The sequence below is a fragment of the Pituophis catenifer genome, unplaced genomic scaffold, assembly GCF_029215685.1.
Source record: "Pituophis catenifer annectens isolate HBS135680 unplaced genomic scaffold, rPitCat1.0.hap2 SCAF_17, whole genome shotgun sequence".
Classification (NCBI taxonomy): Eukaryota; Metazoa; Chordata; class Lepidosauria; order Squamata; family Colubridae; genus Pituophis; species Pituophis catenifer.
The window spans coordinates 8256007-8272627 of record NW_027256897.1 but is presented as its reverse complement, the minus strand read 5'-3'; positions in this window follow the sequence as shown (position 1 = coordinate 8272627).

Sequence of the window (16621 nt, the reverse complement as noted above, 5' to 3'; positions counted from 1 at the left end):
CAATGGCCCTTTTTAATGTTTTGCATGGCCAATGATTAATAGATTTGAGAGTGTTCTTGCCTGGCGTAATTTAGCCATGGCGATGGTTCTTAGAACTGGAAAGGCAACCTCAATGGCACTTTTCTAATGCTAGATGTGGCCATTGATCCACAAAAGATTTTATAGCTTTGTAGCTTTAGAAACTCAGGGGAGGAACAATTGCACTCTTGCTGCCAAATGTTCCTCGAAAGAGACAACGTTTCCTGGGCACTACTCAGGAAGAAAGGAAAGCGAAAGAAGAAAAAAGAAGGAAGAAAGAAGAGTTCAAGAAAACGTCTGAAGCTCCAGCTCTGTTAGCCTTTGGCTGTGATGTGGCCTTATGCGCTGTGAGGTAAGCCTTTGTGACTTGTCTTCTTCAAAGTTTTGGGATAATGGAGGGAAGTGGATGGCCTTTCAGTTCTTGACGGTCCGTTCTTGCTAGGTCAGTAAGGGAAACACCTGCCTCTGAGGTAATAGTAATAGTAATCATAGTGGATTGTGCATTCTTAGGACGGCAGTTGAAATAATGTTGTTGTTTTTATCTCAAAAGCACCTACTACAGCATCTTAGAAGACAGAAGATTCATTCGTCAGCCTGCAGTGTTGAGGATGAAAATGGAAGAAGAAGGAACGGATATCAAGAATGAACATGATCTTCATGAAAAAGACGACTTCACCAAGTAAATCAAAACTGTAGATACTAGATTTTATACCTTTCTGGCCTGGCGTAAATTTAGCCGCCAGAATGATTCTTAGAACCGGAAAGGAAACTTCAACGGTCCTTTTTAATGCAAGTTGTGGCTGTTGAACGATTATAGATTTTATAGATTTTTGCCTGCCATAATTTTAGCATGGTGATGGTTCTTAGAACCAGAAATGAAAGTTCAGTGGCCTTTTAAAATGCTAGGCTTGGCTGTTGATCAATTATAGAGTTTAGAGATTTCTGCCTGGCATCACTTAAGCAGGAGGGTGATGGTTCTTTGAACCTGAATGAAAACCTCAACAGCCTGTTTAATGCTAGGTGTGGCTGCTGATCGATTATAGACTTTATACTTTTCTGCCTGGCATTACGTTAGCTAAGCAATGGTTCTTAGAACCAGAAAATCTCAATGGCCATTTTTAATGTTTGGTATGGCCAATGAAAAATAATGGACTTGAGAGTGTTCTTGCCTGGCGTAATTTTAGCCATGGCGATGGTTTTTAGAACCCAAAAAAAACTCAACTGCCATTTTTAATGCTAGATGTGGCTGGTGATCTGTAATATATTTTATATATTTTATGCCTGGCATAATTTTAGCCCTGGCACTGGTTCTTAGAACCAGAAAGGAAAACTTAATGGCCATTTTTAATGCTAGATATGGCCTGTGATTGATAATAGATTTCATAGCTTTCTTGCCTGGCGTAATTTTAGCCCTGGCACTTGTTCTTAGAACCAGAAAGGAAAACTGAATGGCCATTTTTAATGCTAGGTATGGCCTGTGATTGATAATAGATTTCATAGCTTTCTTGCCTGGCGCAAATTTAGCCCTGGCAGTGGTTCTTAGAACCAGAAAGGAAAACTGAATGGCCATTTTTAATGCTAGATATGGCCTGTGATTGATAATAGATTTCATAGCTTTCTTGCCTGGCATAATTTTAGCCCTGGCACTGGTTCTTAGAACCAGAATCGAAAATTGAATGGCCATTTTTAATGCTAGGTATGGCCTGTGATTGATAATAGATTTCATAGCTTTCTTGCCTGGCGTAAATTTAGCCATGGCAGTGGTTCTTAGAACCAGAAAGAAAACCTCAATGGCCCTTTTTAATGTTTTGCATGGCCAATGATTAATAGATTTGAGAGTGTTCTTGCCTGGCGTAATTTAGCCATGGCGATGGTTCTTAGAACTGGAAAGGCAACCTCAATGGCACTTTTCTAATGCTAGATGTGGCCATTGATCCACAAAAGATTTTATAGCTTTGTAGCTTTAGAAACTCAGGGGAGGAACAATTGCACTCTTGCTGCCAAATGTTCCTCGAAAGAGACAACGCTTCCTGGGCACGACTCAGGAAGAAAGGAAAGCGAAAGAAGAAAAAAGAAGGAAGAAAGAAGAGTTCAAGAAAACGTCTGAAGCTCCAGCTCTGTTAGCCTTTGGCTGTGATGTGGCCTTATGCGCTGTGAGGTAAGCCTTTGTGACTTGTCTTCTTCAAAGTTTTGGGATAATGGAGGGAAGTGGATGGCCTTTCAGTTCTTGACGGTCCGTTCTTGCTAGGTCAGTAAGGGAAACACCTGCCTCTGAGGTAATAGTAATAGTAATCATAGTGGATTGTGCATTCTTAGGACGGCAGTTGAAATAATGTTGTTGTTTTTATCTCAAAAGCATCTACTACAGCATCTTAGAAGACAGAAGATTCATTCGTCAGCCTGCAGTGTTGAGGATGAAAATGGAAGAAGAAGGAACGGAAATCAAGAATGAACATGATCTTCATGAAAAAGACGACTTCACCAAGTAAATCAAAACTGTAGATACTAGATTTTATACCTTTCTGGCCTGGCGTAAATTTAGCCGCCAGAATGATTCTTAGAACCGGAAAGGAAACTCCAACGGCCCTTTTTAATGCCAGTTGTGGCTGTTGAACGATTATAGAGTTTATAGATTTTTGCCTGCCATAATTTTAGCATGGCGATGGTTCTTAGAACCAGAAATGAAACTTCAGTGGCCTCTTAAAATGCTAGGCTTGGCTGTTGATCAATTATAGAGTTTAGAGATTTCTGCCTGGCATCACTTAAGCAGGAGGGTGATGGTTCTTTGAACCTGAATGAAAACCTCAACAGCCTGTTTAATGCTAGGTGTGGCTGTTGATCGATTATAGACTTTATACTTTTCTGCCTGGCATTACGTTAGCTAAGCAATGGTTCTTAGAACCAGAAAATCTCAATGGCCATTTTTAATGTTTGGTATGGCCAATGAAAAATAATGGACTTGAGAGTGTTCTTGCCTGGCGTAATTTTAGCCATGGCGATGGTTTTTCGAACCCCAAAAAAACTCAACTGCCATTTTTAATGCTAGATGTGGCTGGTGATCTGTAATATATTTTATATATTTTATGCCTGGCATAATTTTAGCCCTGGCACTGGTTCTTAGAACCAGAAAGGAAAACTCAATGGCCATTTTTAATGCTAGGTATGGCCTGTGATTGATAATAGATTTCATAGCTTTCTTGCCTGGCGTAAATTTAGCCCTGGCAGTGGTTCTTAGAACCAGAAAGAAAACCTCAATGGCCCTTTTTAATGTTTTGCATGGCCAATGATTAATAGATTTGAGAGTGTTCTTGCCTGGCGTAATTTAGCCATGGCGATGGTTCTTAGAACTGGAAAGGCAACCTCAATGGCACTTTTCTAATGCTAGATGTGGCCATTGATCCACAAAAGATTTTATAGCTTTGTAGCTTTAGAAACTCAGGGGAGGAACAATTGCACTCTTGCTGCCAAATGTTCCTCGAAAGAGACAACGCTTCCTGGGCACGACTCAGGAAGAAAGGAAAGCGAAAGAAGGAAGAAAGAAGAGTTCAAGAAAACGTCTGGAGCTCCAGCTCTGTTAGCCTTTGGCTGTGATGTGGCCTTATGCGCTGTGAGGTAAGCCTTTGTGACTTGTCTTCTTCAAAGTTTTGGGATAATGGAGGGAAGTGGATGGCCTTTCAGTTCTTGACGGTCCGTTCTTGCTAGGTCAGTAAGGGAAACACCTGCCTCTGAGGTAATAGTAATAGTAATCATAGTGGATTGTGCATTCTTAGGACGGCAGTTGAAATAATGTTGTTGTTTTTATCTCAAAAGCATCTACTACAGCATCTTAGAAGACAGAAGATTCATTCGTCAGCCTGCAGTGTTGAGGATGAAAATGGAAGAAGAAGGAACGGAAATCAAGAATGAACATGATCTTCATGAAAAAGACGACTTCACCAAGTAAATCAAAACTGTAGATACTAGATTTTATACCTTTCTGGCCTGGCGTAAATTTAGCCGCCAGAATGATTCTTAGAACCGGAAAGGAAACTTCAACGGTCCTTTTTAATGCAAGTTGTGGCTGTTGAATGATTATAGATTTTATAGATTTTTGCCTGCCATAATTTTAGCATGGTGATGGTTCTTAGAACCAGAAATGAAAGTTCAGTGGCCTTTTAAAATGCTAGGCTTGGCTGTTGATCAATTATAGAGTTTAGAGATTTCTGCCTGGCATCACTTAAGCAGGAGGGTGATGGTTCTTTGAACCTGAATGAAAACCTCAACAGCCTGTTTAATGCTAGGTGTGGCTGCTGATCGATTATAGACTTTATACTTTTCTGCCTGGCATTACGTTAGCTAAGCAATGGTTCTTAGAACCAGAAAATCTCAATGGCCATTTTTAATGTTTGGTATGGCCAATGAAAAATAATGGACTTGAGAGTGTTCTTGCCTGGCGTAATTTTAGCCATGGCGATGGTTTTTCGAACCCAAAAAAAACTCAACTGCCATTTTTAATGCTAGATGTGGCTGGTGATCTGTAATATATTTTATATATTTTATGCCTGGCATAATTTTAGCCCTGGCACTGGTTCTTAGAACCAGAAAGGAAAACTTAATGGCCATTTTTAATGCTAGATATGGCCTGTGATTGATAATAGATTTCATAGCTTTCTTGCCTGGCGTAAATTTAGCCCTGGCACTGGTTCTTAAAACCAGAAAGGAAAACTCAATGGCCATTTTTAATGCTAGGTATGGCCTGTGATTGATAATAGATTTCATAGCTTTCTTGCCTGGCATAATTTTAGCCCTGGCACTGGTTCTTAGAACCAGAAAGAAAACCTCAATGGCCCTTTTTAATTTTTTGCATGGCCAATGATTAATAGATTTGAGAGTGTTCTTGCCTGGCGTAATTTAGCCATGGCGATGGTTCTTAGAACTGGAAAGGCAACCTCAATGGCACTTTTCTAATGTTAGATGTGGCCATTGATCCACAAAAGATTTTATAGCTTTGTAGCTTTAGAAACTCAGGGGAGGAACAATTGCACTCTTGCTGCCAAATGTTCCTCGAAAGAGACAACGCTTCCTGGGCACGACTCAGGAAGAAAGGAAAGCGAAAGAAGAAAAAAGAAGGAAGAAAGAAGAGTTCAAGAAAACGTCTGAAGCTCCAGCTCTGTTAGCCTTTGGCTGTGATGTGGCCTTATGCGCTGTGAGGTAAGCCTTTGTGACTTGTCTTCTTCAAAGTTTTGGGATAATGGAGGGAAGTGGATGGCCTTTCAGTTCTTGACGGTCCGTTCTTGCTAGGTCAGTAAGGGAAACACCTGCCTCTGAGGTAATAGTAATAGTAATCATAGTGGATTGTGCATTCTTAGGACGGCAGTTGAAATAATGTTGTTGTTTTTATCTCAAAAGCATCTACTACAGCATCTTAGAAGACAGAAGATTCATTCGTCAGCCTGCAGTGTTGAGGATGAAAATGGAAGAAGAAGGAACGGAAATCAAGAATGAACATGATCTTCATGAAAAAGACGACTTCACCAAGTAAATCAAAACTGTAGATACTAGATTTTATACCTTTCTGGCCTGGCGTAAATTTAGCCGCCAGAATGATTCTTAGAACCGGAAAGGAAACTCCAACGGCCCTTTTTAATGCCAGTTGTGGCTGTTGAACGATTATAGAGTTTATAGATTTTTGCCTGCCATAATTTTAGCATGGCGATGGTTCTTAGAACCAGAAATGAAACTTCAGTGGCCTCTTAAAATGCTAGGCTTGGCTGTTGATCAATTATAGAGTTTAGAGATTTCTGCCTGGCATCACTTTAGCCAGGAGGGTGACGGTTCTTTGAACCTGAATGAAAACCTCAACAGCCTGTTTAATGCTAGGTGTGGCTGTTGATCGATTATAGGCTTTATAGTTTTCTGCCTGGCATTACGTTAGCTAAGGCAATGGTTCTTAGAACCAGAAAATCTCAATGGCCATTTTTAATGTTTGGTATGGCCAATGAAAAATAATGGACTTGAGAGTGTTCTTGCCTGGCGTAATTTTAGCCATGGCGATGGTATTTCGAACCCAAAAAAAACTCAACTGCCATTTTTAATGCTAGATGTGGCTGGTGATCTGTAATATATTTTATATCTTTTATGCCTGGCATAATTTTAGCCCTGGCACTGGTTCTTAGAACCAGAAAGGAAAACTTAATGGCCATTTTTAATGCTAGATATGGCCTGTGATTGATAATAGATTTCATAGCTTACTTGCCTGGCGTAAATTTAGCCCTGGCACTGGTTCTTAGAACCAGAAAGGAAAACTTAATGGCCATTTTTAATGTTTTGCACGGCCAATAATACTTCAAGTAAATCAAGAGTGAATTATAGAAAAATTTCTGAAACTGTAAGTCACTTTCATTAACACATCATACCAGACATCATGGAGATTGTAATATTTAATATTTTAACATTTTAATGCTATCTGTGGCTGTTGATAGATAATAGAATTTCTAGTTTTCTTCTCTGGCGTAGTTTTACCCATTGCAGTGGTTTTTAGAAGCAGAAAGAAAAAGTCAATTACCCTTTTTAAATCTGTGTGTTCTTTGACGTATATAAGATTCCATAGTTTGCTTGCCTCCTTACTTTTAGACCCGGCAATGGTTCTTAAAACCAAGAAGAATGTCTCTGTCCCTTTTTAATACTAGGTGTGGGCAGTGATTATTAAACTAGTAATTATTTTTCTATTATGGTGTAATGTTAACCATAGCTGTGGATCTTAGAATTTGATAGTGCCCCCAAAGTTACATGGTTACATACCAACACAGCATGGAAAAGATAGGGATGACCCATTTGTATAGGTCTTCCAGTCCCTGAGCGCACCCTCTGTGAGACTCACGCTGGAAGTCACTCTGGAGCTCCGTTGGGTGACCCTTTCAGTCCCTGAGTGGGTGGTGAGGGTGAATCACACTGGAAGAGTCAGAGCGCCCAGAGAGAAGGCTCTCCCAGTCCCTGAGGATCCCAAATGAGTCTCAAACTAGAAAGGAATCCCTCTGGCTCAGCAGTCCTCCTCCTCCACATTCGTAGACTACCTATGTTCATGCATGAGCACAGATGAGTTGGGGCATTTCTTGGGAGAAAGGCTGCACTGTTTCCGAGGCCATTTTGACTCATACCAGACACCCACGCATGATGGTGGAAATGCTACGGCGCCCCAGGTGGACGAGGCCTTCCAGTCATTGAGCGGGCGGTGAGGGCGGATCAAACTGGAAGAGTCCAGAGCGCTCAGAGAGAAGGCTCTCCCAGTTCCTGAGGATCCCCAATGAGTCTCAAACTGGAAAGGAATCCTTTTGGATCACCTCCCTCCTTACTTTATCCATTGAGTCGATCAAATGTCACACATGGCCAGTGGCGCCCATTCTCAGTGCAGTCCGTGAAACAAGTGAGTCAAAGGAGATGCCCTACTCCTGATTCCATCTGTGCTCAAATGATGGTGAAAATGCCACGGCGCCTCCCGGTGGAGGAGGTCTTCCAGTCCCTGAGCGGGTGGTGAGGGCGAATCACACTGGAAGAGTCCAGAGTGCCCAGAGAGAAACTGGAATCATTTTGGTTCACCAGTCCTCCTCCTTCACATTCGTAAGCTACCTATGTTTATGCATGAGCACAGATGAGTTGGGGCATTTCTTGGGAGAAAGGCTGCACTGTTTCCGAGGCCATTTTGACTCATACCAGACACCCACGCATGATGGTGGAAATGCTACGGCGCCCCAGGTGGACGAGGCCTTCCAGTCACTGAGCGGGCGGTGAGGGCGGATCAAACTGGAAGAGTCCAGAGCGCTCAGAGAGAAGGCTCTCCCAGTCCCTGAGGATCCCCAATGAGTCTCAAACTGGAAAAGAATCCTTTTGGATCACCTCCCTCCTTACTTTTCCCATTGAGTCGATCAAATGTCACACATGGCCAGTGGCGCCCATTCTCAGTGCAGTCCGTGAAACAAGTGAGTCAAAGGAGATGCCCTACTCCTGATTCCATCTGTGCTCAAATGATGGTGAAAATGCCACGGCGCCTCCCGGTGGAGGAGGTCTTCCAGTCCCTGAGCGGGCGGTGAGGGCGAATCACACTGGAAGAGTCCAGAGTGCCCAGAGAGAAACTGGAATCATTTTGGTTCACCAGTCCTCCTCCTTCACATTCGTAAGCTACCTATGTTTATGCATGAGCACAGATGAGTTGGGGCATTTCTTGGGAGAAAGGCTGCACTGTTTCCGAGGCCATTTTGACTCATACCAGACACCCACGCATGATGGTGGAAATGCTACGGCGCCCCAGGTGGACGAGGCCTTCCAGTCACTGAGCGGGCGGTGAGGGCGGATCAAACTGGAAGAGTCCAGAGCGCTCAGAGAGAAGGCTCTCCCAGTCCCTGAGGATCCCCAATGAGTCTCAAACTGGAAAGGAATCCTTTTGGATCACCTCCCTCCTTACTTTTCCCATTGAGTCAATCAAATGTCACACATGGCCAGTGGCGCCCATTCTCAGTGCAGTCCGTGAAACAAGTGAGTCAAAGGAGATGCCCTACTCCTGATTCCATCTGTGCTCAAATGATGGTGAAAATGCCACGGCGCCTCCCGGTGGAGGAGGTCTTCCAGTCCCTGAGCGGGCGGTGAGGGTGAATCACACTGGAAGAGTCAGAGCGCCCAGAGAGAAGGCTCTCCCAGTCCCTGAGATCCCCAAATGTGTCTCAAACTGGAAAGGAATCCTTCTGGCTCACCAGTCCTCCTCCTTCAAATTCTTAGAAATAATATCAGTAAGCAGCCAGATATATTAGAACTAAAAGTAAACATGGTGATGCACTTTAATACAAGTTATTGCCATTTCAATAAATTAATAACTACTCTTTTGCTAGGGTGAGACATTAGGTCCTCAAACTGGAAAATCAATCTGTGTGGCCCTTTTTAATTCTAGATGTGGCCCATGAATTCCTGAGTAGATTTCTTGCCTGGCTTAATTTAGGCATGATGTTGGTTCTTAGAACCAGAAAACATCTTAACGGCCCTTTTTAATGCTAAGTGTGCCGGTGATTTATAATAGATATTATAGTTTTCTGCCTGGCGTAACTTTAGCCACGGCAATTGTTCTTAGAACCAGAATTAGAATCTCAGCAGCTCTTTTTAATGTTAGGAGTGACCAGTGATTGATAAAAGGTTTCTAGTTTTCTGCCTTGGAATAATTTTAGCCTGGGATGTTGTTGAAAATGTATGTTATGTTTTTGACTGTAAATGTTAATCATGACACACAATATGATTTCAACTCAAGAATGTTGATTTCTTTTGTCACACACATTTGTTGTCTTTTTATTCCTGAAATATCTCTAAATGGCATTCAGGCTTTGTAATATTCTGTTTGACATGTATTTTTTGGAATACTGCTGAGTGATTTCTTTTACACCTCACCTTTTTATCAAAAAAATGTCATTTTAAATGAGTGAACCATTTAACCTATCATGGTATTTTACTGTTGCTTTTGTAATGTTTATAATTATGTACCTTTTTGTCATCCTGAAAATATTGGATTACTTTTATGTTTTTTATCTTATTATGATTTGTACAACCGTTGCAGCTGGGTTATGCTTGGAAGATGTGATGCTTATTGTGTTAAGAAACAATAAAGTGTTTAAAACTACTTTCATGTCTCCTTTGACTATATTTGTGATCCTGCAATCCTGCAATCCTGCTTGGACCTGTTGGGCACCCTGCACTTCTGCTCTTTGCTGAAGTCACCAAGGACCATCTTTTGTGTAGATCTGGGGTTTTGGTGTAATCAGAAATGTCCTGTTCTACCAACATAAACCTCCAATGAAATTATTTTTGCACTTTTCATAAAATTATTTTCAATCTCTTTCATCAAGGGGGTTGGACTAGAAGATCTCCAAGGTCCCTTCCAACTCTGTTATTCTATTCTATTCTATTCTATTCTATTCTATTCTATTCTATTCTATTCTATTCTATTCTATTCTATTCTATTCTATTCTATTCTATTCTCTCTCTATTTTATCTAATCTAATTTATCCAGTAACCTGGATAAAGAAAAAAAATGCCATGGACTTACCTGGCCACAGGAGGGCAGCAATCTCTGTTTTGCCATCGTCAGTGCCCTATTAGAAATGAAATTTTATCTCCTGGAATTAACATTTCTATTCCCGACAGCCTCTTCTGTGGCTGCTTTGAGCTTTCCTCAAAGGAAAGAAACGTAACAATGAAAATAAACCACTCTGGGACTTCTTTGCCAAATGTTACAGCACACACACAGGCCACAAGAGGGCAAACTTTACTGCTTTTACTAAACTCAAGTTTTATGGTTGCTTATCATCTATATCCCTTTAATAAAGGTGTACTTTGAGTGCCCCTAGAAAAAAGCACGGAGTTGTAGGAATTGTCTGAGATGGTATAGGTTCTCCTGCTTGAGCAGAGGGCTGGACTAGAAGACCTCCAAGGTCCCTTCCAGCTCTTATTCTATTCTAAATTCTAAATGAATCATAACAAGTCGCTAGAATTCTTGACCAGGGGTTATGGAAGGCAGAATTTCCTCTTTTTTTTTCCCCAGCTGGGTTTGGGGTGAAGAGAATCAAAGTCCTGGTACAAGATCTCCCACTTGCTATCCTCCCAGCCTCCCCGAAACACAAAAACTCCATATTTTGAGCCAGACCCCAGGCTTGAACCAAGGGAGCCAATCAAAGGGCCACATTCCCTCTGAATCCCGAATGAGCCACAAAACAAGAGCCTTGATAGCACAGTGGTTTAGTGCACCCTGTCATTAACACAGCTGCCTGCAATTTCTGCTGGTTCGAATCTCTCCAAGGCTCAAGGTTGACTCAGCCTTCCATCCTTTCTAAGGTAGGTTAAATGAGGACCCAGTTTGTGGGGGCAATAAGCTGACTTTGTATAAAATATACAAAAGAATGAAGGCTATTGCTTAACACATTGTAAGCCGCCTTGAGTCTCCGGAGAAGGGCGGCATATAAATCAAATTAAAAAAATAAAATTAAAAAAAAAAACAGGTAAAATCTCTGAGGTTTTGAGAGGGGTTTCTCCTTTCTGTACAACGTTTTTCCTTCTAAACAATGGAAGCAAGTACAGTGAGCAATTCCTTTGGGAGATGCGAAGGACACATTTCTTGTAAGAAAACACGCTTAGGAAAGAGGTTAATATGCTCCCCGCCTTGGGGGGGGGGAAACATAAAATCTATCTCTAAACAAGCACAACCCACAAGATTATATTGGTTAATGATTTCTTTAGCAAGCAGCGTTTTCCGGTAAAGGTTACCATATTTGCTTCAATTTTGCAAAATCTTGGTTTCTGTTTCAAGGTTCAGCAGGGTATTGCTCTTAATATGTAAATAAAGCTGCAATATCTGCAGAGACCCGTTTCCACATATCAGAACTTTGGGAGCATGCCCAAAATATTTTTAATCCCATATTTTGGGATGAGGATTATAACCCCCTCCCCCTCTGCATAAATGGACCGATCCATCAGGTTAAGAGAGATTAAGCTGACCCTCAATGTGTCCACACCGTTGTGAATGTGATGAATCATTTGTGCCAGATTTCAGACATATACGCCACTCACATTCAGGAACTGCGCGATGATGAAGACTGTCAAATTCTTAGCCAAAATAGCATATTTTTTGGGGGGTCAGTTTGCATGACCCAGACAAGAAAGCTTCAAGGAATTTACAGCTTTGGGTCTCTCGTCTTCAATCTGGTCGATGGGTAGTCCTCGACTTACAACAGTTCATTTAGTGACAGTTCAAAGTTACAACAGCACCAAACCAAAAAACCTCACTTATGGCCATTTTCACACTTACGACTTTTGCAGCATCCCTGTGGTCACGTGATCAAAATTCAGACCGTTGGCACAACTGACCCATATTTATGATGGCTGCATTGTCCCGGGGTCACCCTTTTGGTGACCTTCTGATAAGCAGAGTCAACGGGGAAACCCGGATTCACTCAACTAATTTAAAACTGCACTGATTCACTTAACAACTGTGTCAAGAAAGGTCGTGAAATGAGGCAAAATTCCCTTAAGGAATGTCTCGCTCAGCAACGTGGATCTGGCACTCAATTGTGGCCGTAAGCCGAGGACTGCCTATATGCCACCTGCATCTGAAGATGATTCAAAATATCAAAATATCTACCAAGAGCCTTGGTAGTACAGTGGTTTAATGCACCCTGTAATTAACACAGCTGCCTGCAATTTCTGCAGGTTCGAATCTTACCAGGCTCAAGGTTGACTCAGCCTTCCATCCTTTCTAAGGTAGGTTAAATGAGGACCCAGATTGTGGGGGCAATAAGCTGACTTTGTATAAATATACAAAAGTATGAAGGCTATTGCTTAACGCATTGTAAGCTGCCCTGAGTCTCCGAAGAAGGGCGGCATATAAATCAAAAATTAAAAATTTTTTTTTTAAAAAAAATGGATTTGATCCTTGAAATTTATGATTCATGCTTTGAAAAATCCCTATTTATCCTTCCACTTTATTCATTGGAAAAGCTTCAGCATTTTTTTTTTTTTTGGCCAGTCTGGAGAACTACCAGACTCACTTCTTGGGGTGCCTCTTCTGTTGGGGAGCACTATCCTAGAAAGTCACCCTATTGTCCCTGTGGCATCAAGCAAACAACTTGTTTATTTTTCCAGCTGTATACGAAATCACGCCATCAAAGCAAAGAGCCACAAGGAAAACAAGCTCAAAGCTACACCTAAGAAAATGTTTTTTTCATGACCCTATCAGATTAATGAGGGTTAATGTTTTATTATATGTCCCAAATCTGGAAACTTTCTAATCTAGTTAGAACTTTGGATACATACAGTATACGCACACACAAAACTAGTCTTCTCTACATGAGATGAGCAGCGCACAAGATAAAAAAAAGTAAACTTGGACTTGCAAAACAGATAATTATGTGTTTATAGAAGTGTGCTTGCGTGCACTTACAAATGCTGATTTAAGAAAATTTGGCATCTCTCAGCCTTTGAATCAGCTGGGCACTAGAAGAAAAGTAAGACAGGACAAGGTGATTCTATGGTATTCATTTTCAAAAATTGAAAATTAACACTGGTAAAAATAGAGGAAGCCTAAATATTTAATCATCAAACACATGTGCGCGTATGAGTGTTTGCACATCTCTATAGATTGTGTAAGCATGTGTGCACACTTTTGCTTTTAAAAGTTTTTAGTTTTAATTGCTTCTTCCTCCCACTAATTTCATTTTTTCCTCCTTTTTCCTCCTCTGTGTATTTTAAGATAGGATTTTTTTACCTCCCCCCCCTAACTTTTTTTAATATACCAGTTTAGATTCCTTTTCTTAATACTTCTTACTTCCCCCCCCATTTAATAGTAATAGAGTTATAGTGCTAGTTTTAAAAAAAAATTACACAGCGCGCTGCAAAAGGTTTAAGTTTTTTTGTTTTTTTTTTTAAATTGTAATGTTTCCAAATCTAATAAAATGGTATTCATTGTTGCAGTATTTTTTCTCCGTTTTTCAAGTTAGTGTTTGTTTTAGATTGTAAAAGCCACTAAGAGTTACATTGTTTGAATTGGGCATGTCAATCTTGAAAACAAACAAAAGAAATAGATTGTAGCAATACTGAGAACCAAACAACAGCATTTGTGTGTATGTGTGTATGTACGTACATATGTCGGGCACATAGTAGAAATCCCACCATCCTTTAATCTGTGTTGAGGGCGGCTTTTGTGCAGTCACAGCTCTCGCCTGACTTTTCCAACCCTGCTGTGTGCAGCTCTGAATTTGTAACGATCAAGCAAAAAGGGGTAAAAAAAACCCTCTAATTTTTAAATTTTTATTTTTTTTGAAAAGAATACAGTCTGTCCAGTTGTTAGACTAAATAGAATAATCTCAGTGCCGAAGTGCTGGGAAACACTGAGTTGGTCTATTTCCTGCTGAGCCTGGCGGATAGCAAAGATAGGAAAGAGCTGGCATCAAAATGATAAGGCGGCCTTTTCCCTGTTCAGGATGTAATTAAACTTTGGAATTTTGCAAGATCCAGTAGAATAAAACCTTAGGAAATCCTTCTATATGCGGCCGCTTGATTTAGGCTCCTTGTTGTCCCACTTACTGTTCTGGAGAACAATGAAGTGTCCAAATGTAGAGATTCTCAATCATGGCTGATTAGATAGGTTTGTTGTTATAGAAATGGCTAGCATATACGAACATATTAAAAAATTTGACGTTTTATGTTATCGCCTTATTCTACTGCATCAAAAGGAGTCGGAAGTCCATGCTTTTCTTTTTCTTTTCCTCTTTACACATTTCCTTTTCCCCTTCTCCTCCTCTACTTCCCCATTATTCTTATTATTCTTTGTCCTTTTGTATTTTTTTTTAATTTGATTTATATGCCGCCCTTCTCCAGAGACTCAGGGCGGCTTACAATGCGTTAAGCAATAGCCTTCATACTTTTGTATATTTATACAAAGTCATCTTATTGCCCCCACAAACCGGGTCCTCAATTTACCTACCTTAGAAAGGATGGAAGGCTGAGTCAACCTTGAGCCTGGTGAGATTCAAACTTACAGTAATTGCAGACAGCTGGTGTTAATCACAATGCTATCAGTCTGCTGAGCCACCAGAGAAACTAATAAAAATTGGAATTGGAGATGCTCAATTTTTCAGGTCATGGTTGTCGCAAAGTGCTTTTTCCAAAAGGCAATTGGAATTTCTTGGGTTTTTTTTTTCCCCCTTTGAAAACATTTCCCTTCTCATCCAAGAAGCTTCCTCAGTTCTGAAAAACTAAACTGAACTGAACCTGAAGAAGCTTCCTGGAGATCAGAAGTGAAATGTTTTCTCCCCCCCAAAAAAACAAAACCCTAAAAAGTCTAATTGCGTTTTGGAAAAAGCACTTTTGGGACAATGAGGTGTCCAACAATGTTAACAACAACATTGCAGAGATGGTGCTTCAAGACAATTATTTTCTGGCAAAGGTCAACGAGATAGCATGACTTTGGCCAATTGAGACCGCATGCCTGAAGGACTTGCTTTAATTTAAACCCACAGCGAGCGCTAATTTAATCAACGGAACAAAGGCCAGCAATGTAATTGTGACCTAACTTTTCTCCTTTAGAGGGTTAGTTTTATTTTTAGCAGCTATCCAAGTCCACCGCCCTGCCTTTTTTCAAAAAAAAAAAAGAAGAAGAAGAAGAAGAAGAAGAAGAAGAAGAAGAAGAAGAAGAAGAAGAAGAAGAAGAAAGAAGAAGAAGAAGAAGAAGAAGAAGAAAGAAGAAAGAAGAAGAAGAAGAAGAAGAAGAAGAAGAAGAAGAAGAAGAAAGAAGAAGAAGAAGAAGAAGAAGAAGAAGAAGAAGAAGAAGAAGAAGAAGAAGGAAGAAGAAGAAGAAGAAGAAGAAGAAGAAGAAGAAGAAGAAGAAGAAGAAGAAGAAGAAGAAGAAGAAGAAGAAATACAAACTAAAAGTTTCCCCAGGCAAGATATTGAGTTACTGTCAACACCAAAATGTATATTGAACAAAGAATCTTTATATCTGAGCTCTTCACTTAACAGGTCAGATTACATAGCTTCACAATATGGATCGTAGTTGAAGACCTGCATTTAGCTTTGCGTGGGGTTTGTTAGCTTACTCTTAAGAGGTATTTGGAGGTGATTGATTTGGGTTTCGCTGGTAAAGGCGCCAATGTAAACACAAAGAGGATAAAAGAGTGTATGGTTTTAAAAACCCTTCACTCAAAGTGGAAGTGACTTTACCAGTTCAACCCAAAAAGTGGGGAGAAAGTTAATTCCTCTGCTTTTCTAACCTCTTAAACTGTCTATTGTTGACCTCACCCTATTCCTGAGAGGTCTGTAAGGAGCGTGCATAAGCACACCAACGTACTTATCGTCCTTGTCCTACTGTCCCCATTTATTCATACCCATTTCCTGTATTCATATCCATGTTTAAGCTTATACCTGTTATCTCGTACATGCTTGACTAAATAAATAAATAAATGAATAAGTAGGTAAGTAAATAAGTATGTAAGTAAGTACTTGGGCCTGGTGGCTCAGCAGACTGATAGCATTGTGATTAACACAATGCAGAGCCTTGGTAGTACAGTGGTCTAAGGCACCCTGTTATTAAGCTGGTTATTAAGACCAGCTACCTGCAATTACTGCAGGTTCGAATCTCGCCAAGGCTCAAGGTTGACTCAGCCTTCCATCCTTTCTAAGGTAGGTAAAATGAGGACCCAGACTGTGGGGGTAATAAGATGACTTTGTATAAAATATACAAAAGTATGAAGGCTATTGCTTAACGCATTGTAAGCTGCCCTGAGTCTCCGGAGAAGGGCGGCATATAAATCAAATTAAAAAAAAAAAGTAAATAAATAACCCCAAAGGTGCTTCCCCCCCCCCAAAAAGACAACTGGACTTTGATTTTTTTTTCCCCCTTAGCACATGTTTTGCTTCTTATCCAAGAAGCTTCTTCAGTTCTAACTTGAGTTAGCGAAATGTTTTCAAAGGAAAAAAACAAAGAAAGAAAGAAAGAAAGTCCAGCGGTTTTTTGGAAAAGCACCTGTTGGGACAATCATGACATGGATGATCGAATATCTCCAGAGACATGTCTTTTTTTTAAAAAAAATGTTTTAGTGCA